Source organism: Camelus bactrianus, chromosome 12 (assembly GCF_048773025.1).
Source record: "Camelus bactrianus isolate YW-2024 breed Bactrian camel chromosome 12, ASM4877302v1, whole genome shotgun sequence".
In the NCBI taxonomy this organism is placed as follows: Eukaryota; Metazoa; Chordata; class Mammalia; order Artiodactyla; family Camelidae; genus Camelus; species Camelus bactrianus.
Window position 1 is genome coordinate 28,491,355 of NC_133550.1, and position 22,219 is coordinate 28,513,573.

The 22,219-nt window shown below is 36.8% G+C and overlaps 1 long non-coding RNA gene across 1 annotated transcript in view; it reads right to left on the minus strand.

Moving 5' to 3' along the window:
- Positions 1-19,779, minus strand: part of LOC141579405 (uncharacterized) — a 149,303-nt gene extending 129,524 nt beyond the window's left edge. Inside the window, exon 1 of the long non-coding RNA XR_012510660.1 lies at positions 19,540-19,779. This is a non-coding gene — a long non-coding RNA (uncharacterized LOC141579405). The remainder of the gene's footprint in view (positions 1-19,539) is intronic.
- Between the last annotated feature and the right edge of the window lie 2,440 nt (positions 19,780-22,219).

Here is a 22,219-nt window from a genome sequence, read left to right on the forward strand (position 1 = left end):
ACTACATAATCTCTTGATTTCTGTTATAAACAAATGTCATGAAATAATATCCTGCATTTATTTTCTCTAATTTCTCACTACCCACTGATCCTCAACCCTTCATCTTGCTCCAGCATTCACAGGTCCTCTAAAATTGCTCCCTAATAAAATCCCTAATAGAATTGCCCCCTAACAAAAACCTTCTATCTGCTTGCATAGTGCAATAGACTTCAGATCTTATTTCACTTGACTCTCTAAGATATTTGACATCATTGTCAACTTATTCCTCCTTGATATTGTCACCTCTTCCCTTCAATGATACCTGTTTCTTCTCTTCTCTGCCTCCTAAGCTGTACAGTCTTCTCAAATATTGGAGCCTCTAGTGTTCTATTCTTAAATTTCTTTTCCTACTCAATGGGTTCTGCATGGATGATCTCTTTCTTATGACATTTCCAAGTCTGAACTTGCCCTTTCATACTAATATAACATTGTATGACAACAGTTATAGAAAAAAATGTTAGTTCCTAACAAAGACAGATCTTTACTAAGCAAACAATGTAGCCCATTTCAAAAGCTTACTATCAATACTGCACTCATACAGCCCTCAAAAATGGCTATCTTCTCTACCTTTTCCTTACCCTGGTAAGTATCAAAGGTGTCTACTCTTCTACCTGACTTTGTTGAGGGTCTTCCTCCAATGATTACATCAAAGCAAAATTCCTGAAGGGAGCAGATGCCTGAGATATGTATAAAAGAAAGCCTGTGATTTTCATCTACTAAGAACCTTAGGTGTAGTAGTCCAATTTCTGTTCTGACTACATAGTTCTTAGGAAAAAACAAAAATCTTATTTTGAACTCTGAACCTGTGTCTTTTTTGCACAACCAAAATCTGTTTCTCTTTCATATGCGTTTAGTTATTTCTTGTAATTTGTGCTCCTTTCCTTTGTTCTAGTCTTTTGTTTTTTATGCCTACATTTTCTCTTTTATATGTTGCTATGTCCCCTACCCCTATAACTTACCCATGATAACTTAGTCATTTTGCAAAATGCATTACACACATTATCCTACATAATCCTCTTACCTATCCCGTGAGCTACACATTATTATTTTCAATTTCCAGATAAGTAAATCTAGGCTCACACAGATAAGTGACTGGTTCAAAATCTCACAGCCAACAGTAGAGCCATATGTGCTGCTGGGTCCAGATGTACCCAGATCTGCACAGCTCTAAAACACAAAAAAGTGGGAGATCAGGGAAAGAGTTAAGAATAAAGTTAACTCATACCTTTTTTACAAAGGGGAGGGGACTGAAAAAAAAAAAGATGTATATTTTACATGAATGAACACAGAAACTTGTTAAATATCATACAAATAGAGTTACCCAAGGAAAATGTTTCCATTTCCACTTCTACTCTGGGGTATAGGAGGAATATATTTTTCTCTTTTCCTTAGAACCCTTACTCTGCAGGATCAGAATGAATAGACAGTGACATATACATGAGAAAGTGGATCAAGATGTGCTTCTAACTGCATTCTTGTGGTTGGCATAAAATTCTGTAGCACAGTCATGTCTTACGAGCCACCTCGTGGGATCAAACAGTGAGGCACGCTCACTTCAAAATTCTGTATCCAGAGACCTACAGTGTTCTGTATTGGAGCATACTGGTGAGTTCCTTTGTATCCAACCTTAGCTGCTGCTTCACCACAGCAACAGGGACCTGCTGATGGTCTTTGTCAAGCTCACTCTGTGGACACCACAACTGGCAGAGCCCTCACCTAGAATCATTCAGGTGTCCAGCTCATACAGACATCTAGACAATTGGATGAAGAAGTAGTGATCAGAACTCTTTGGTAAGCTGCATAACTACCAAATGCTACAACACTTCTTAAAATGGGCTCAAATATGTTTTAGGAGGTTACAGGTTTGTCTTTGCAATTCATTTTTTCTATTGAAATATAGTCAGTTTACAATGTCTGGTTTACAATACACCAATTTCCGGTGTACAGCATAATGTTTCAGTCATACATAAACATACATATATTCTTTTGCATTATAGATTACTACTTATTGTTTATCTATTTTATGTATAGTAGTTAGTACCTGCAAATCTCAAACTCCCAATTTTACCCTTCCCACTCCCTTTCCTCCCTGGTAACCATAAGTTTGTTTTCTATGACTGTGAGTTTGTTTCTGTTTTGTAAATATGTTCATTTGTGTCTTTTTTTTTTTTTTAAGATTCCACATATGAGTGATATCATATGGTATTTTTCTTTCTCTTTCTGGCTTATTTCACTTAGAAAGAAGATAACCAGGAACATCCATGTTGCTGCAAATGGCATTATTTTACTCTTTTTTATGGTTGAGTATGCAATTTATTTTAAATTACATGATAAAGCCAATGTAAGATACAAACTTACATGGAATTCCAATGTACTTATGAATCATAATGCCATAAGTATTTGAATGCTTATTACATTTCAGGAACTTCAGATACATCACCTTGTTCCATCATCACAACACTTCCATGTGGTTGATATTACTGTATACCCATTCCACAGTAGGAAACCCAAGCTCTGAGATGTTTGGTGCCTTTCCTAATCACTAGTTGGTAGGTGGGAGAGTCACAAACATGCACTCCAGTCATTTGATTAAAGAGGCAGAATGATACCGTGATTTAAAAAGCAGGATTCTGGACCCAGATTGCTTATACAAAAATGCCTGCTCTGCCACACACTAACCGTATAACCTTGGTTAAACTACTATGCCTCAGTTTGTTCATCTGTAAGATGGGGAGCATCACAGTACCTAACTCATCATACTACTATTTTATGTTATTGTTATTATAAGGACTGGATTAGTTGATATACACAAAGTACAGTGTCTGGCATATAAACTATACAAGCACTACCAATTATTATTGATTCCAAATCCACTGATGTTTTATTTCTACCCTACCCTCAATCCCCACGCATATGCGCACCCGTGTGTTTCTGGAATGGAGGTGGACGGTAAGACTGAGAGAGGAGAGGACTGGAGATGGCAGCAGAGAGCTTCTAGCAGATCTGTGTAGGCTCTGTCCTAATTGATGACTAAATGAAACTCGTGCAGCTCTGAAGGCAGAAGAGTAAGGAAGCTCTAAGGTCTGCAGCACTGTTTGGGGGCTGAATCAGTATATCATTTTCTCTCAACCAGGAAATAGATGGAGATTTCAACTTGCATGGTGTAATTCTTTGCTGAGGCTACTCAATCCATTCACAGTTGATCAAAATGAGACTCCAGAAGCTCTGAAAAACTAATTACAATTCAGGTCATAAAGTCAATTTTCTGACTTCCTAAGCTTATTATCTGTGACCTAACTTGAACACTTTACCCACTTGTGTATATACAGAATATGTGTCTATATTACTGATGATTTTAGGTTATATACCTAAAACTGAATTAAGAAAAAGGATTTAACATTTTAAACCCATCATGTATATTTCTAAACTGCTTTCTAGAAAAGTTGTGCCATTCACAATGGTTCAGCCACTCCTACCAACCACTAAGTATCATGATTCAAAAAGGAGAAATCTTTGCTAGAGTTAAAGGAGGAGATGCCATCTGGTTGATTTAACTTGTGTGTCTTTTATTACTACTGAGATCAATTTTTTTCTATCTGGAAACTATTTGTATTATTTATTTTAGCAGGATTTTATGTCTTTATCACTTTTTTCTGTTGGAAGATTCTGCTTTATTTAATAATTTATGCAAGATCTTTATATAGTATTAACATTATTCTTGGTTAGTTTAGTAGAAAATGCTCTTCCAGTAAGTTATTTGCCTATTAATTTATTTACTTTTTAAGTGGTTTTTAAGAGAAGTTTGGAAGACTTCTCATAAAAATTCAGAAATTATTTTATGCTTTCCTATATCAAACTGAGGTATTTAAGAAAAATATCACTTATTTATTTTCTTTTGGTTAAAATGTGTATTTCTTACCTAGGAATATACAGGAATGTAAGTCTTACCAGAACACCAGCTCTTCGAAAAAATAGACCTGACCTACTCACTCACCATTTTGTCCCCAGCACTTATAACTGTTTCTGGCACATAGCAGGTGTTCTATTTGTTGTACAATTAAGTGCATCGTTATCTTGCAATCTGCATAAAACCAGCAACTCAGACTCCCAAAGGCTTTCCAGGAATAAAAGATAACTGTTGCTAACATGCAAGTTCCACAGTGACAATGCCTAGTTTTCTGGCTGAAGTATGTTTCATTGTCAGAGTATTAGAATGTATAAACTTGGGGATTTTTTTCTTTGTATCTCTAATTTTTTCACAATGTAGATAAATGAAAATTCTGCATGTCACCTGAGATTTGCGTGATTAAAAAAATTCAAAAATAACCAGTCAGAATGACCATCATTCAAAAGTCCACAAATGATGAATGCTGGAGAGGGTGCAGAGAAAAGGGAACCCTCCTACACTGTTGGTGAGAATGCAGTTTGATGCAGCCGTTGTGGAAAACAGTATGGAGATTCCTCAAAAGACTAAAAATAGACCTACCATATGATCCAGCAATCCCACTCCTGGGCATATATCCAGAGAGAACCCTAATTCAGAAAGACACCCGCACCCCAATGTTCATAGCAGCACTATTTACAATAGCTAAGACATGGAAGAAACCTAAATATCCATCAACAGGTGACTGGATAAAGAAGCTGCGGTATATTTATACAATGGAATACTATTCAACCATAAAAAATGAAAAAGTAATGCCATTTGCAGCAACATGGATGGCCCTGGAAAATGTCATCCTAAGTGAAGTAAGCCAGAAAGAGAAAGAAAAATACCATAAGATATCACTCATATGTGGAATCTAAAAAAAAAGACAAATGAACTTATATATAAAACAAAAACAGACTCACAGACATAGAATACAGACTTGTGGCTGCCAGCAGGGAGGAGTATGGGAAGGGGTAAACTGGGAGTTTGAGATTTGCAGATACTGACTGGTATATATAAAACAAATAAACAAGTTTATACTGTATAGCACAGGGGAATATATTCAATATCTTGTAATAGTTCATGGTGAACAAGAATATGAAAATGAATATATGTATATTCACGTATGACTGAAGAATTGTGCTGTACACCAGAAATTGACACAACATTGTAAACTGACTATACCTCAATTAAAAATATATATATATACACCTCTCCTTCCAGATGGTCTCCACTGTCACCACTCCACTAAGCCTGTATCATCCTAACCTGGACTCCTACAATGACCTCTCAATTGTCCCCTGCTTCTTCTTTTGACCTCTTCCTATATCTTTCCCTATACAGCCTAAAGCATGAGCATCTTAAACCATCAACCTGATTATGATACTCCCTTATTAAAAATCTTTCATTGCTTCCTACTGTTTTTAGGATAAAATGTAAAATCCAAAGCTCCACATGATCTGGTAGAGCCCCCTTTAGGAAAACCCCATGCCACCTCCCCAGTCCATCCTCACTGTGCTCAGCCACACTGGCTTCATTTCAGTTCCCTGAACAGGCCTGGTCCATTCCACCTGGGGCCTCCCTACTATCTGCTGCCTCTACCCAGAGGCTCTTGTATACCCCCACCTGCCTGGCCAGCTCCCAGTCATCTGGTCACTTCCTCTGGCCACAGGAAGTGGCCAGATGTATTACCTTCTCTGATGATCCACCCCTTCCCCAGGCTACACTAGGTCTTAGACTCTTCCAGCACCTGTGCTTATAGTGTTCTTCACAGTTACCAATTATATTTACTTGTGTAATTCTTTGTTTTACCTCTCTCTCCCCACCTAGATAGTAAGCTCATGGACACAGGGCTTGGTCTGTTTTGCTCATCACTGTATCTCTACCACCTAATAGAGCCTGGCACCCATTTGGCACTCAACAAATACAGGCTGAGTAAATGAATGAATGAAAACAGTTCAAGGCCATCCTCTCCCAGGAAGACTTCCTCACTTATACCCAGGCCACAGGGATTATTCCCTTTTTGAATATCCAAGAGCATTCTTGTTCATGAAACTTTATTTTGTCCTGGATGATGTATTATGCTGTAATTCATAATATTTCTGGTTTTTATTTTTCTAACTTGATTCTTTTCTTGGAGGGTTGGATCTGGCCTCTAGCTACTTCCAAAACGCAATTTCTGTCAGTGTTCCCCTCACTGCCCTATCTGTGCACTGGCCTCATAGCTGGTTCTCAAACACTCTTGGCTCACCCTTCTCAGAGACTTTGCATTCACTGTTCTCATTTGGAACACTCCTCCCCCAGATACTCAAATGATTCCTTCCCAGTTCATTCAGCCTCTACTCAAAGGTCATCTCCTCAGATAGATTTTGCCTCCCCTCTAATAACTAACCCTGCTTGATTTTTCTCCCTAATTCTCATCACTACTTCCCATTACAATACAAATTTACACACTTGTCTATTATCTGGCTCCCTCACTAGAACTACAGGCTATGAAGATATGAGAATATGTCTGATTCGCACCAGACTCCTGACAGTACCTGGAACACAGCATTTATTCTATACATGGCATGTAAATACATATTAAATGACAATACCAGCTCCAGTGACGGTCCAAAGCTCCAGCTCAGATCAATATAAGCATGAGTAGATTTCAGCTGCCTTAAGAAGCTAATCCTGAATCCTTTACTTCAGGATCCTACTCATGGAAGGAGGTAGGCATTCCTTAATTGATGGATTGCTTCTGATATAAAGAGGCAATTGAAGGAAAGGAAAAAGTTGATGAAAAAGAAGGTGCAGGATAGCAGAGGAGAGAAGTTAACTGAACTGGATGAAAAGGGAAAATATTATAATTATAAGGATTTGAAATCCTTTCAGCAGCTACCTGACAACCATAAAGTCACAGTTCTGAGTTATTCTTCCCTTTGATAAATGTGGCTCTGAATGAAATGTAACCTCTCTGTGCTGGCAAACCATCTCAGTGCTCATGTAATTTGATGAGCTATGTAAAGATATATCTCACATACCTCATCTCAGAAGAAACTGAAAAAACAAAAAAGAATAAAAAGAGAGAAATATAACTATAAATAATAATAACAAAAGAAATTAGATGCTGATGTAGGGAAAACATTTATAATAGTCTCACAATGGAAGTGAGAAAATACTTCCTCTGTTAAACATAACTGATACTACATCATAAATGGGCTAATCTGTCCAGAGCTCCAAAAAGGAAAAGAGATTGAGATGTTTCCACACTGAAAACCACCCAAGAATCTATAACTTCAGATTTGTATACATACAAAAATACAAATAAGGTGTGGGTGATAAGGCCTTATTACAACACAGCCGTAGGAACTGTGGTGGACTGGAATGGGTGGGAGGTTTTCTGTTGCCTGATTGTCTGATTCAGAAAGTAAGCCCTGAAACAGTTCTTCCTCTGTACTTGATCACCTGATACGAGATAAGAATTATGCTGGAAGTTTAATATTCAGTTCTTGGCGAGATAATAGCCATGTCTATAAAAGTATCAAGTACAGTTTCAGAATCTATAACTATCTGAAACAGGCCTTCTTCTATCACTAGCCATTTAACTAACTTACATAACCAAAAATTAACTCTTCTCAGAAACAAAGTTTTAAAATCCCATTTTCTTCCTTGATAAACTAAAAATCCAGGCTATAGAAACCTCAAAATAAAACTGAGAAAAAATTGTCTTTGTTAATATGAGGTTGATATTTACAACAAATCAAGACCTGGAAAAGAAAAATACTATGTATATATTCAAATTGTAACTAAAGAAAATGTAGCGTATGGGGAACGAAAGTAGAGAAAGCATTATATTGAATATGACTGGCATCTATGCACTTGTCTTTTCATTCATCTTTCTCTCTGAATAACCTAACCATCAATTAGTAAAAAATAATAGCATACGTTAATTATTTTAACTACCTTCCCAATAAATATTTAGTGTAAACTAGAAAACTCTTATTTTTTTTTCAACTCAAAACACATAATTTTACCTCTGGTCTAATTAGAGAAGCCCATGCAATTGGATGCAAAGTCTTTTTCATCAGTACCTGGAGCTCCAAAATTTTCTCAGTCTATGTCTTCTCTCTTTCCCGCTTCTCCCATGCTAAAATGAAATGTTAACTGGGCCAAAGAAAGAGAAAAGAATATCTCTGATATTTTTTAATAAGCTATGAAATTTTGCTTAGAAATGGCCTTTATAATCCCAACCATGATTTGAAAGAGTGGAATGCAGAATAATGAAAAAATATATTAGTGTTAAATCCTGAAAAAAATACATTGGTGATTATGTTATTATTTTAAGAATTAGATCCTCTTAAGTAGAATTTAGCATTTTCATCCTGGAGATTTATGTCACTGTGAATTCTTGAAAGAAAAATCAGGATTAGGATATCTGAAAGTATTTACAGTTCTATCACAATGTGCATAAGCTTAAGTGAGTTCAAATGACTTCATGATCGTCTGGTTGTTTATTTTATAACTAATGTTTGCAAGATTTTGTTATGCACTGTATTAGTCAGTCCTTTTGGGCTGCTATAACAAAATACCACACACTGGGTGGCTTGAACAATGAAAATTTGTATCTCCAGTTCTAGAGGCTGAGAAGTCTAAAACTAAGGTGCTGGCAAGATAGGTTTCATTCTGAGGTCTCTTCTCTTGGCTTGTAGTCTACTGCCACCTTGCCATGTGTTCACATGACCTCTTTGTGCATACCTGGAGAGAGAGCAAGAGCTCTGAAATCTCCTCTTAATCCCATCAGACCAGGCCCTACCCTCATGACCTCATCTAATCCTAATGAGATGAAAGACTAATAGTCTATTTCCTCCCAAAGTCTCCATCTCTAAATACTATTACATTGAGGGTAAGGGCTTCAACAAATGAGTCTGGGGAACGCAAACATTCAATCCATAATGTGCACCATGAGGCACATATGCTATCTTGTTCTTCCAGTCACTATGTAATATATATTCTAAGAATACAAAATCCATGGTCCAAATAATTTAGATTACCAAAAAAATGTATATATGTAAATGTCTAGTCCAGTTCCTTCATACAGTTTAATAAACACTGATTAAATGATGAATACCATATATTCATTTTGCAGTTGTCACACAAGAGAACCACAGAAGTGAAGTTTTGCTCCAGGTCAAAAAGCTAGCTGGTGACAAGGTCAGGTCTGCTGATAACTAGTCCAGTGCTCCTTCCAATATACCACACCATCCCTCATTGGCATGAATGCATTTCTTGTATTGTTTGTTTTTATGAGGGGGAGGTAATTAGTTTATTCATTTATTTCTGCTTGGAGGAGGTACTGGGGATTGAACCCAGGACCTCTTGCATGCTGAGCATATGCTCTACCACTTGAGCTATACCCTTCCCCCCATGAATGCATTTCTAAACATCAGTCAGTAGAACACAGTATCCCAAGACACTACAGAGGGTTACACCGGCAGACATGCCCAGTACAAATGAAAAGGGCTTTGAGCAAGTTCCTTAAAACCAGTTAAGAACTCACAGCTGCTGCTGTGAGGTCCAGGAACAAGTTTATTTTGAGTAGAATGGGAAACACATAGTTGTTCAAGTTCCAAAGAACTCAGAAGCCATTTTGTTATTATTTTAAAACCCCGCAATTTCTACACAAGACCTGCCAGGAGTCGCAGCTGAAACCAGTATCAACGTGGTAGAAAGTTCTGGCAACTTCTAATTGAGCAAATTCCAATCACTAAATTGGATATATTCTCAGAATCAGAGAATCATCACACACTCAGTAGGGGCTGGCTGGCTGGCACTGGGAGAAGTTCCTGTGCGCCTCAGGCACAGACTGAAGGAGTCTTCCAAGGGCTTGCAAAAAGGCATGGGCAAGACCCAGAAATGAGGCAGAGTGGCAGCAGCAGATGCCTGGTCAGGCCAGCAACCCGAGAACACTAGTCTCAGTTTTTTCTTTCAAGACACCTTCTTTCAATTGCACTTTGTTAGTTATGCATCTTATCTATATGGTTAAAGTCTGTCTTCCCAGCCTGTGAGGTCAGGAGTGGTTTCTACTATCTTCAAATTTTTCCCAGCACCTAGATTAGTATCTGACCTACAGTAATTGCTCAATAAATAGTGTTCAGAGGTATCACTTCACACCAGTCAGAAAAGCCATCATTAAAATGTCCACAAATGATAAATGCTGGAGAGGGTGTGGAGAAAAAAAGGGAACCCTCCTACACCGCTAGTGGGGATGTAGTTTGGTGTAGCCATTATGGAAAACACTATGGAGATTCCTCAGAAAACTAAAAACAGACTTACCATATGATCCAGAAATCCAATTCCTGGGCATATATTCAGAGGGAACTCTTAATTCAAAAAGATACATGCACCCCAATGTTCACAGCAGCACTCTATACAACAGCCAAGACATGGAAGCAACCTAAATGTCCATCAACAGGTGACTGGGTAAAGAAGTTGTGGTATATTTACACAGTGGAATACTACTCAGCCATAAAAAAGAATAAAATAATGCCATGAAGCAACATGGATGGACCTGGAGATTGTCATTCTAAGTGAAGTAAGCCAGAAAGAGAAAGAAAAGTACCATATGATAATCACTCATATGTGGAAACTGAAAAGAACAAAGAGGACACTAATGAACTCATCTAAAAAACAGAAAAAGACTCACACAGTAAAGTATCTAATGGTTACTAGGGGAAAGAAGGTAGGAAGGGATAAATTTGGGAGTTTGAGATTTGCAAATGTTAACCACTATAAATAAAAAGATAAAAAACAAATTTCTTCTGTATAGCACAGGGAACTATATTCAATATCTTGTAATAACCTTTAATGAAGAAGAATATGGAAAAGAATATACGTGTATATATGCATGACTGGGACATTATGCTGTACACCAGAAACTGACACATTGTAACTGACTATACTTCAATAAAAAATAAAAATAAAATAAATGGTGTTCATTTGAGGAAAAGGAATATTAACTACCTTTGCTAATGTCTTTGGGATGAAGACTGTACAAGACATGGAGGCTACAAAGAAGGACCAGAATTTCTTAGTCTTCATTATATTCTTCCTGGTGCAAACTAGCTCAAAATATGATAAAGTTGGAATCCCTGAAATGGGTAAAAGCTTTAGTAATAATAATAACAATGATAATACAAAACTCTAATTTGCATCTTTATAGCTCTCTATTCTTCCCCCCAAAAAAATCATATACTTATTATCATTTGGTTTTCATATAACTCTTCCCATTTTAAGATGAAGAGCTAAATCTCAGGGAGATTATAACTCATCCTGCATCACAAACCTAACAGAATAGGGGACCAGGATTCAAATGCACATTTGCAATTCTATATCCAGTATTCCTTCTACTTCAACTACATTAAAATAATAAAAAATTAATAAATATTGATGTCTGAAATAAATGGAGGAAATAACCATTTTAAAATTAGCAAGCTACTCTGTCTTCTAGACTAGTGATTTGAATGTATCTTTGTGGCAGACAGTACCTTTGTTCTTGGAAAAGTAAAAGAAAAAAAATACTTGAGAGGGGTGCTGTTGTGATGCAAATAGGGAGCAAACATCTACCCCACCTTCTTAGGGAAGACTAGAATGCAATGCAACATCTCTAACATCCATTCAACCTTTGCTCACCCCACATTTACTGACTACCACTGTGTGCTGGACACTGTTTAGAATATGGACCACATGATAACGTCAATTGGGAGTGTCTTTTGACAAATATTTATTCCTGTGAGTTACGATTCAGAGAGTGAAATGTTTCCTTCCCCAGGAAGCATTTTCTCTGCTCTATTTAACCTATATTCTCCTTGGGCCTTCTTGCAAAGTGGGGTATGTTGTTATTCGAGTTCTTGGTAGGAGATGGAATATTGAGAGATAGAGACCTACATGAGGAAGTGCAGTCTTGAACCTCCCTTCCTGTTGTGCTGAAGGAAAGACCATGAAAAGGACACTGACAGGGCTTGGGGCTGTGTGACCCAGGCTAGCGAGCACAGTCTCACTGAAAACTTTATTTAGGAAGAGCCCAAAGTCTGGGAAGCATTAATCTCAGATTCAGGTGTTCTGATGACTTGAGGGAGCTGGAGGTTAGATGCGACTGGGTAACCAGACACTTGAGACTCCTCACTGAAAGCTCTCAGTGTAGTGGAGAACAGCTTAGGCAGTGGGTGCTGATTTCTAGCATTCGGGCCAAAGGAGGGGAGGTAGTTTATACTTTCATAATTTAGGGAGTTAAAAAAATTTTCAAAATTAAAAGATGTCTCTATTTTGGAGTCATACCTGTGAGGCCTCAGACATGTGGGCTGATGCCCTCTGCCCCGAATGGCCCCACCCTTCAGACTGCACAAGAGTAACGGGGCCTCAGATTCCAATAACTCTGAGACAGGGTCAACAAAAGATTTTACAGATGATTAAATGTCATGTCTGAAATACTATATTTTGCCACTGGAGTAATTCATTTACCCTCAGCTGTCTCTCCTTCCTACCTGCTCTCTCCATGGCCCCAGGACTCTGACAGACTCTGTCTTAAAGAATCTCTGGGTCTTGCCATGATCAAGGCCAAGCCTGCCCACAGCAGCTCACACAGACCTGCTTCTCCCTCCCAGAGTAAGAAGTGATCTCCAGAAGATCCTTGTGCAGGGATCAACCACCTGAAAGAATGAAAGGGACTCATCTATCCATTACATGTAAAAAGACTGTAGTCCTTTCTGCATACTCCTAATTTTATCACAATTTAGTGCACATTTTCAGAGTAAATAGACAAACTCTCATCTTCTATTTTGTATGCACAAAAAATCAGGAAGAGGTACAGAAACCATATTTGCTGCACACTAAGCACAATCTATTTATTTCTATTTAAATAGCACTAGCCCCATTGATAGCACTTCATGGCTAAAAGCACAGACTTGAGTTAGGCCAGGGTGTGAATGTCACATTCCACTATGGATGCTCTAGTATCCTCAGGATAGTTACTTCTTATTCCCAAGCCTTAGCTGCTCTTATTGCAAAACGGACATGATAATAGCACCTGCCTCAGAGGGTAATTGTAAGAAGTGACTTATTTAATGCATGTGAGCACTTAAAAAAAAATCTGGCACGTGGTAAATTCTCAATAAACATTAGTATTCATATTTCAGCATTTCTAAAATATTGCTGAATTCAGGTGCTAATGACTGGGGCATCTCGAAAGACAGAAAGGAAATAACCAGTTAGATCTGGAACAGTATCTTAACTGTGTTTTAACTTTATCACTTGCCACTTCCATTTATTGCTTTTTTGGTAGTATGCTGGAAAATCAACCACAGTTCACTCTAACACCCACGCCCCAGCAGCTCTCTAAATCAGATGTTCTTAAATGAGTCAGCACACACCCAAGCATCTTGGTCACTCATCTGATGTACACAGGTTGCAGGTTCCCAAGCTGACTCTGGCTGCCGCTCCAGTAAACATTTGCTGGCAGCACAACAATGATGCATTGGTGGGGGAGGGTGGTACCCAAGTACATACCTCCCTATGATTCAAAATTTGTCACGTACAGGAGCTGAGCTGGTGGCTGCATGGTCCCTGTGTCTGCTACAAAATAAGCTGAAAAGGCAAGGGTGGTGCATGAATAGTTTGCCCAAGCCACCTGGAGGAAGCATCTTCTGCCCACATTATGTCTCACTGTAACCAGCACTCCAAGTCCCACAGCTTCATGACCGCCAACTTCACACAATTAGCTGAGCTACATATAAAACTGTTTCTATCTGCTCCTCCCAATATTATTCTCCTTGAGTAACTGAACACAACACTTTATATGTAAACTGTGGATGAAGATAGCTGTCAAGTGTGCTGGGAAGGCCATGGGAAATATTTGGTGGGAAATCACAAGATCTGACTTAACATTTTTTGGGCATAATACTTACCTCCCTGCACCTCAGTCTTCTCAGAAGCAAAATGAAAACAGAAAATAGACCAACCATCTCACAGGGATCACAATTTTATGGTACTTTGAAAAGTACCAAGCTAAAAAAACAAACAACTCCAATGCTAGATAGTGTAAAACGTAAAATTTCAATTAATGGAATAATGCCTTGAGTAAGGCAAGAAAGTGTCTTTGTTTTCACATTTAAATATGTTTCTAGCCTTTTACCAAAACTTTTCCAAAATACATTCACCCATTGAATAAGTGTATTATAATGACAATTTTTATTTTGAGAATCTGGGATCCTGAAGTCTATCAAGGATATTAAATAGTACATGTCTTTTGATTTGTAGTCATTTGCTATTTCAAAATAAAATTCTTGAAAAATCTCTGGAGAGTTCCTTTCCAGTTAGAGTTTACATTTCAGCTAATAAAGTTGTTTTGTTTTGTTTTCCTGGAATGATATTGAGCTAAATTTTTGCTTTCCACGTGCCAAGGTTATAATAAAGGAGTACCTCCATCTCTATTTACTAAGGGAGAGATCTGAGAAGCTCAAAAAGTAGGGTCCAAGGCAGAACTATAAAGTGAATAATGATGAAATCAGATTCAGAATGAGTTTAGACTTGACTTGACTTGAACTAACAAGATGCTTTTTGAAAGGAATGAATGTTAAAGACCTGCATTAGGTTTTTAAAAAAATAATCAATTTTACACATCCAGGACAGAAAGACATGGGTTTACCTAAGTTAAAAAGAGAGAGAGATGCTAGTTGACCATGCTTTAAATGAACCACAAATATATGTAATGTGCTTGTCAAAAAGCAGCTCTTTCCCAGCAGGACCACTATACTGCACTAAAATGCAGCTTGAAGAAAAAGATCTGTCTCTTCTTTCTCACTTCTCTATTCAGCCCACTGCTATCTAAGTTCTGTACCACCACCTCCCACCAACACCTCTGAAATTTTGACTGCCAAAGGTCACCAGTGACCACAAATTGTCAAATCAATGGATTCGTTTCCAGTCTTAGAACTTGCCTCCTTTTCGCATTTGCCGTCATCGACCTCACCCTCACCTTCTTCCTTTGGCTTCTGTGATGATGCTCTTTTGTTTCTCCTGACATTGAGGCCACTCCTTTTCAGCCTCCTCTTCTCTTTCTGTCCTTCAGTGTTATCTATAACTGAAGATTCAGTCCTTATCTCTCTTCTCTCACTCTACACAGTAATCTATGTGATTTTAAACACACCAAAGGGCGTTAAGGATACGAAAATAACTAGGCAATTACCCAAATCAAGAAATAAAACACTACCGGTTCCTTAAAAAACTAAGAACAAAACTACCATATGATCCAGCAATTTCACTCCTGGGTATGTATCCAGAAAAAACAAAAAACATTAATTTGAAAAGATACATGTACCCTAATGTTCAAAGCAGCACTATTTATAACAGTCAAGACATGGAAGCAACTCAAGTGCTCTTTCACAGACAACTGAACTAAGAAGATATGGTTTATACATACAGTGGAATATTACTCAGCCATAAAAAGGAATGAAATATTGCCATTTGCAGCAACATGGATGGACCCAGAGACTATTATGCTTAGTGAAATAAGCCAGACAGAGAAAAACAAATACTATATGACATCACTTACATATGAATCTAAGAAACAATACAATGAATGTACATAAAAAACAGAAACAGACTCACAAACATACAAAAGAAACTTGTGGTTACCAAATGGGGGATGGAAGAGGAGAGAGGCAAATTACAGGTATGGAATTAACAGATACAAGCTACTAAATATAGAACAGATAAACAACAAAGATGTACTGTACAGCACAGGAAATTATACCTATTATTTTATAATATGCTATAATGGAATATAATCTGCAAAAATACTGAATCACTATGCTGTACACATGAAATTAACACAATATTGTAAATCAACTATACTTCAATTTAAAAAAAGAATTTAAGGGGGAAAAAAGAAATTGAACATTATCAATACAATGAAGCCTATTTATTCCCATCTCCACTTATACTTCTTTCCCAGCAGAGGTAATCACTATTTTCAACTTGGTGTTTGTTACTCCATGCACGTTTTCATACTTATACTCATTTATATACACTTTTCTCAAATCAAAGAAGAGTTATGGTAGAAAAGCTGACTAACTGATGAAAGGTAAGTGAGGGCTTAGCGGAACAGTGTGAAGCTGCTGGGGAGGGATCCCAGAAGTTGAAGAAATGAGCACCATCTAAGAGGCACTTTCTCCATAAAGACCAGTGGGTGTTCACAGAAAACACTAAAATTGTGCATTGTAGAACTCTCGTACATTGCTGGTGAGAATGCAAAGTACAGCCACTTCAGTAAATAGTTTGGCCAGTTTCTTATAAAGTTAAATGCACACTATCACCATCACTCAACAAGCCGCTCTCAGGGATTTACCCAGGAAAAATGAATGGCTATGTTCCCACAAAATCTGTATGCAAGTATTTATATCAGCATTATTCATAAACACCCAATACTGGAAACAACTCAAAGACTTTTTACTGATGAATGGATAAACATGCTGTGGTACATGCATTCAATTGAACTGCATTTAGTAATGAGAAGTAATTGATTCCACATAACAACGTGTATAGAATTTAAATGCATTTTGCTAAGTGAAAGAAGCCAGGATGAAAAGGCTACATATTTAAAATTCCATTTTTACAACACTCTGGAAATACAGGGATAGGAAACAGATAAGTGGCTGCCAGGCATTAGGGAGTGAGAGGAGGCTCTGACTACAGACGGGCAACACAGGGAATTTGGGAGGTAGTGTAACAATGGAAATGTGGTAGAGGCTACACAACTCTATGCATTTGGCAAAACCCATAGAACTGTACATCACTCAGAGTAAATTCTGCCCTCCAGAAACTAAAAACAATCAATGAGGATGTGGGTAAATATGGAACACAGGTTGTGGGTATTACAAATGAACAACATAACCACACTGAAGGAGGATGGAGTAAAAAAATGAGCTGATCTAATTATCTTTGGAAAACAGCATTTTGACTAGGTACTATAAGACTCGAAGCAAAAAAAAAAAAAAATTAAACACTGTACTCTAGTTGGTAAGGTTGTCCCTCATAAGGGCATGGGTCTGCAACTCTAAAACGACTTTATTTGTATATTAGTTTTCAACATAAACATAAACATATTGCAGATAATGAAAGGAAGACTTCTCACTGTTGGAGAAAAAGTTAGAAATAAGGAAAGTGACAAGGCCAAAATATGACTCATAGTATTATTTTTAATATATATTCAGATAGATACAGAAATATGTATGTATGTGTATGCATGAGCAAGAGTACCTTCATATATTTCCTACTTCTATTCATTGAGAGAAACTAGAAACAGTGATACCTCAGAGCAATTACCATACCTATTACCAAGATCTTGGTTTCTATACACCATTCTTCAAGAGGAGGGATGTAGCCCGAGCTGATTCCAGTGCTAGTACAGAGAAAATGTAAATGATACTGGAGTATCTTGTGATGCCAGAAAGTAAGTGGTAAAAACTAAAATAAAATAAATCCATGTTGAAAGGGCACAAGAGACAACTTGAAAGAGCTCTCAATGGCCAAAGTTAGAACAACGATAGCAACAAAATAAATGATGACCCTATTGGATTGCAACCCAAACAATAAAAAAGTATTCATGAATCTATACAGATATTAATATATAACTAAACTGATAACTAAATGGGGGATAAGGATAAAATCCTTTAGAGAAGAATATTAAGAAATAAATAATTAACAAAAAAAGGGATAAGAAATTTAAAAAGCATCATTAGAATATCATCATAATAGTTATCACAGTCAACATTCACTGATAGAAACTAAAATAAGCGTATCATGAAAGTACCGGAAGACAGGTAGCTTTAATATGAAGAGAAATCCACACTGACAACTTTGAGAGTTTAAAAAAAAAAAGTAGCTGTTAAAGCACAGAATTATTTATTGGGCACTTAAAATATCATTAATAATATTACTAACTTCCTTGAGCACCTACTACACTCTAGCCACCATACTAAGCACTTCACATGTGTTACATCATGCAATCTTCCCAGCAACCTCATTTAATTTAACAAGTGAGAACAAGATTAGATAACTTTCCCAAACTCACATGGTTAGTAAATGATTCATCTGTAATTTAAAATCAGAACTTAGTTGATAGATGACAGATTAATAGATATTAAATATTATATATATATGAGAGAGATAAGGTTTAGAGATATGTTTGTAATATATCTATCTCTAGTTGTTTATTATGAACTGGAGTGAAAAGTCAACCCTACAAAGAAAACACCAGGGGTTTAAATAAAAAGGAAGAGAATGAGAAAATATTAGGACCTACCACTTTGGCTAGTGTTTTGTCTTTATTTTCTTCAAATAGACAAAATTATGGGACCAGTAAGATGATATAGGGAAAATTTAAAACCTGAAAACTAAGCTCTACTTTTTTTTTTTTTTTTCTTTTTTAACCAAAAGGAGAGTAGCAAGCATGCTTTTTATCTGGCAGGGGGACCCAAACACTTTGTTTTGAAGGTGGTCATCCTTTTTGGAAGATTGGAAGTATCATAGAAGTCTCAGCTGCTGAGAAGCAAGCTGGCATTTGGAGGCTCGTAAAGAGCTCTCCTCTCTCCCCTAAGGTTTCTGGGAAGTGTGGTGGTTAGAGCCACAGTTATTGTCAACTATATCCTTTGCATAAGTTGCTGTCCTGATAAAATAATTCCTGCCCAATATCTTCAGAGACGAAGAAGATGCTCTTCTGAGTTGCATTTAATAGAAATAAGCTCAATTTGGAAATGAAAGAGGGAGTCACTTAAAATTTAAAATTTCATTTCCAACAACTTTTTTTTCTAATAGGCATTGAGCATTTTATTTTATGTCAAATACATACACACATACACTTACTCACACAAAGGTACTGACTGGCTATCTGAAGAAACTATTTTAATCTTTTTAGGTGTGATAATGGAATTATGGTTATGTTACATAAAAGGCTTCTTAAATTTTAAAGATACATATTTACGATTAAGCGATACAGTTTCTGGGTTGTGTCAAAATATTATGAGAGGGAAGGCAGCAGAGAGTACAGACAAAACAAAAGATTGGCTGTAAGTTGATTATTGTTGAAGCAGAATAACTTGCTGACAAGCGCTCAAAATACTACAGCATCCACTTCTGTAAATATCTGTACGTTTTTATAATAAAAAAAAAAAAACTTTTAAAAAGAAATACAGGCCGTTCTCGCCTTCTGATAGGGCCCATATTCCGTCTCGGAGTGTGTATCTCCCTAAGTAAACCTGCTTTCACTCTGGAAAAAAAAACAAAAACAAAACGAAAGAAACACAGATTTGTCTTTTGTAACTCAACATAACTGATGTCAGAGAAACCTTAAATCACACGCCGAAGATAACAGTACTTGGGGAGGAAAGATAGGGTTGGAGAGGCCACTTTAGAACCACGCGACCTTGAAACCAGAGCGCTGAGTGAAATAGTAACAAGCCTATTAAAAACTGCAACACCATTTGTTAACGTTAAATATATAATAAAGAAAGAAACATGAGGTAAACATGGGGCCCTACCTTTAAAAGAAGTGATAAAAGTTGCTTGACAGGGTGTGAAAGGAAGGGCCGGAGCTGCTCGCGGGGAAGCGACGGCAGACTGCGCCGAGAGGGCGTGGACTGGACAACTGCGCACGCGCCCGCAACGTGTTGCCGGGCCAAGCTGCGCCAAGCAGGGAGGGGGCTGAATGGTGCCTCACTCCTTCCAACGGCGCTGTACGCTTGAGGGGCTTGCTGTGTGAGGCCACTGCAGTACCTTACCCTCAGCTTGTTACCTGGGGAAAACACTGGCATGTTGGACTAGATTGGGCATAACCAGTACAACTTGCATGAAACACTAACGTCAACTCCTATTACAAAACAATCAGCTTTCAAAAGGAAAAATCTATTATACAAAGTAGAACACACTGTGTTAACTTAAAACAATATTGTAGGGGGTAGGGTATAGCTCAGTGATAGAACGCGTGCTTAGCATGCAGGAAGTCCTGGGTTCAATCCTCAGTACCTCCATTAAAATAAACAAACCTAATTACCGCCCCCTCCCCCCAAAAATTAAAAGAAAAAGAATATTGTAAAATTTTGAATTTAGGGTATTACCTTTAGACTCACTTCTCAGTAACTATTTTCTAGTCCAATCGATTTTTAATGTATTTTAAAATTACATGTTTACATGGAAATAAATTCTAACAGTATCAAAGCACACAAAACATGGGACAAAAATCTCCCTTTCCTGGGTTCCCTAACTGATACTCAGTTTTGCTTCCCAAAGAAAACCATTTTTAGTTATTTCTGTTTTCCAGTTCTGATTCTTTATAATTCCTAAAAAATATTCATTATTTTGATTTATCTCATTGATTTGTCAGCTTTAAACAGGAATTATGGACCCTTTGATATGAAAGGTGAAGCTGTTTATCCGCATTTGTTTCCTCCTCCCAATTTTTCTTAGTAATATTTTTACTTTTTATTGGTCGTATTCATAATTTAAACATATGAATATTTCTTGATCCACCTTTGACTCCTATTTGTCAAATAAGATTATTAACTCACTTTGCATCTCTCCACTATCCAACCTCTGTTATCAAAAACTTGAGAAAGAAAAATGCCACATGATATCACTCATATTTGGAAGCTAAAAAAAAAAAAGGACACTATGAATTCATCTACAAACAGAAACAGACTCACAGACTTAGTAAACAATCTTATGGTTACTAGGGAAAAGTGTGGGAAGGGATAAATTTGGGAGTTTGAGATTTACAATTAGCCACTATATATAAAAATAGATTTTAAAAAAAGTTTCTTCTGTATAGCATAGGGAACTATGTTCAATATCTTATAATAATCTCTAATGGAAAAAAATATGTAAATGAATATATGCATGTATATGCATGACTGGGACATTTTGCTGTACACCAGAGACTGACACATTGTAACTGACTATACTTCAATTTTTAAAAATAATAATAAAAAATTTAAAAAATAAACTCTACTTTTACATTGTTAAGACATAAAATTTACAATCTGTTTTCTACAATAAGTCAGTTTTCCAGAGGTTTGTCCATAGGTTGACTCCAGTTTATGTTCAAAATATTATAGTTATTATATTATATTTATTATGTATTATTCAACAAATAATGGGATTGAACTCAAAAAAGAAAAGATGTTAACTATGTCACTAAATATGAGCTACTTGAATCAAGCTCAAATTAGTTCCCATTTCTTATAGCTCTATAATTGCTCAGTTTTGGTTTCTTCATATTAAGCAATGATTTTTTATACATTTTTATTTGTATTGGAATTTCTAATGATCTTTTTTTCCCTCTAGTTTCTTACTCTTAACTGTTTATTGTAGACAATCCACTTTCTTCCCAGAGTTGTTCTCCCATAGCCTGTGAATTCTTGTTCACTAATTTATCTCCATCCTGCTGTGCAACTGCATATCTGGAATTTTTTTATTTTAATGGATCCCATGCCTGCTTTTCCCCCCAGGTTTCTGTTTTAATTTGCTAGAGTCCATCTCAAATAATATTTTACAGAAATGATGTGTGGAAAGTAAATTTTCTGAGATCTAGCATATCTGAGAATACCACTACCCCATCTCCATACTGCAGTCATTGTCTGAGGAGGTATACAATCTCATACTTAAAGATTATTTTGCAGAATTTAATGTCTTCTAGCTGATGAGCAGCATGATGCCAATCTGATTCTCTTTCCTTTGTGGTGACTTTTTTTTAGTATCTGGAAATTATGTATATAATCTGTCTTTCATCTCAGGTTTCCTGGAACTTCATGTGTGTCCAGATGTAGGATTTCTAAAACTCATAATACTAGCAACTCAATGGGTTATTTCAATCCAAAAACATATCATTAATCTGCAACTTTCTTATTTCTTGGATAATTGTTTTCTGTCTAATTTCTCTCTTCACTCTTCAGGAAATCTTATTAAATTTATGCTGGACTTTCTAAATTACCCTTCTAGTTCTTTTAGCTACAGGTGTTCAGCAAAGTGATTCAGCTATACATATATATACACATATATTCTTTTTCAGATTATTTTCCATCATAAGTTATTACAAGGTGTTGAATATAGTTCCCTGTGCTATACAGTAGGTCCTTGTTTCTCTATTTTATATAAAGTGGTGTGAATATGTTTAACTCCTGATTTATCTCTCCCCTTCCATCCCCTTTGGTAACCACAAGTTTG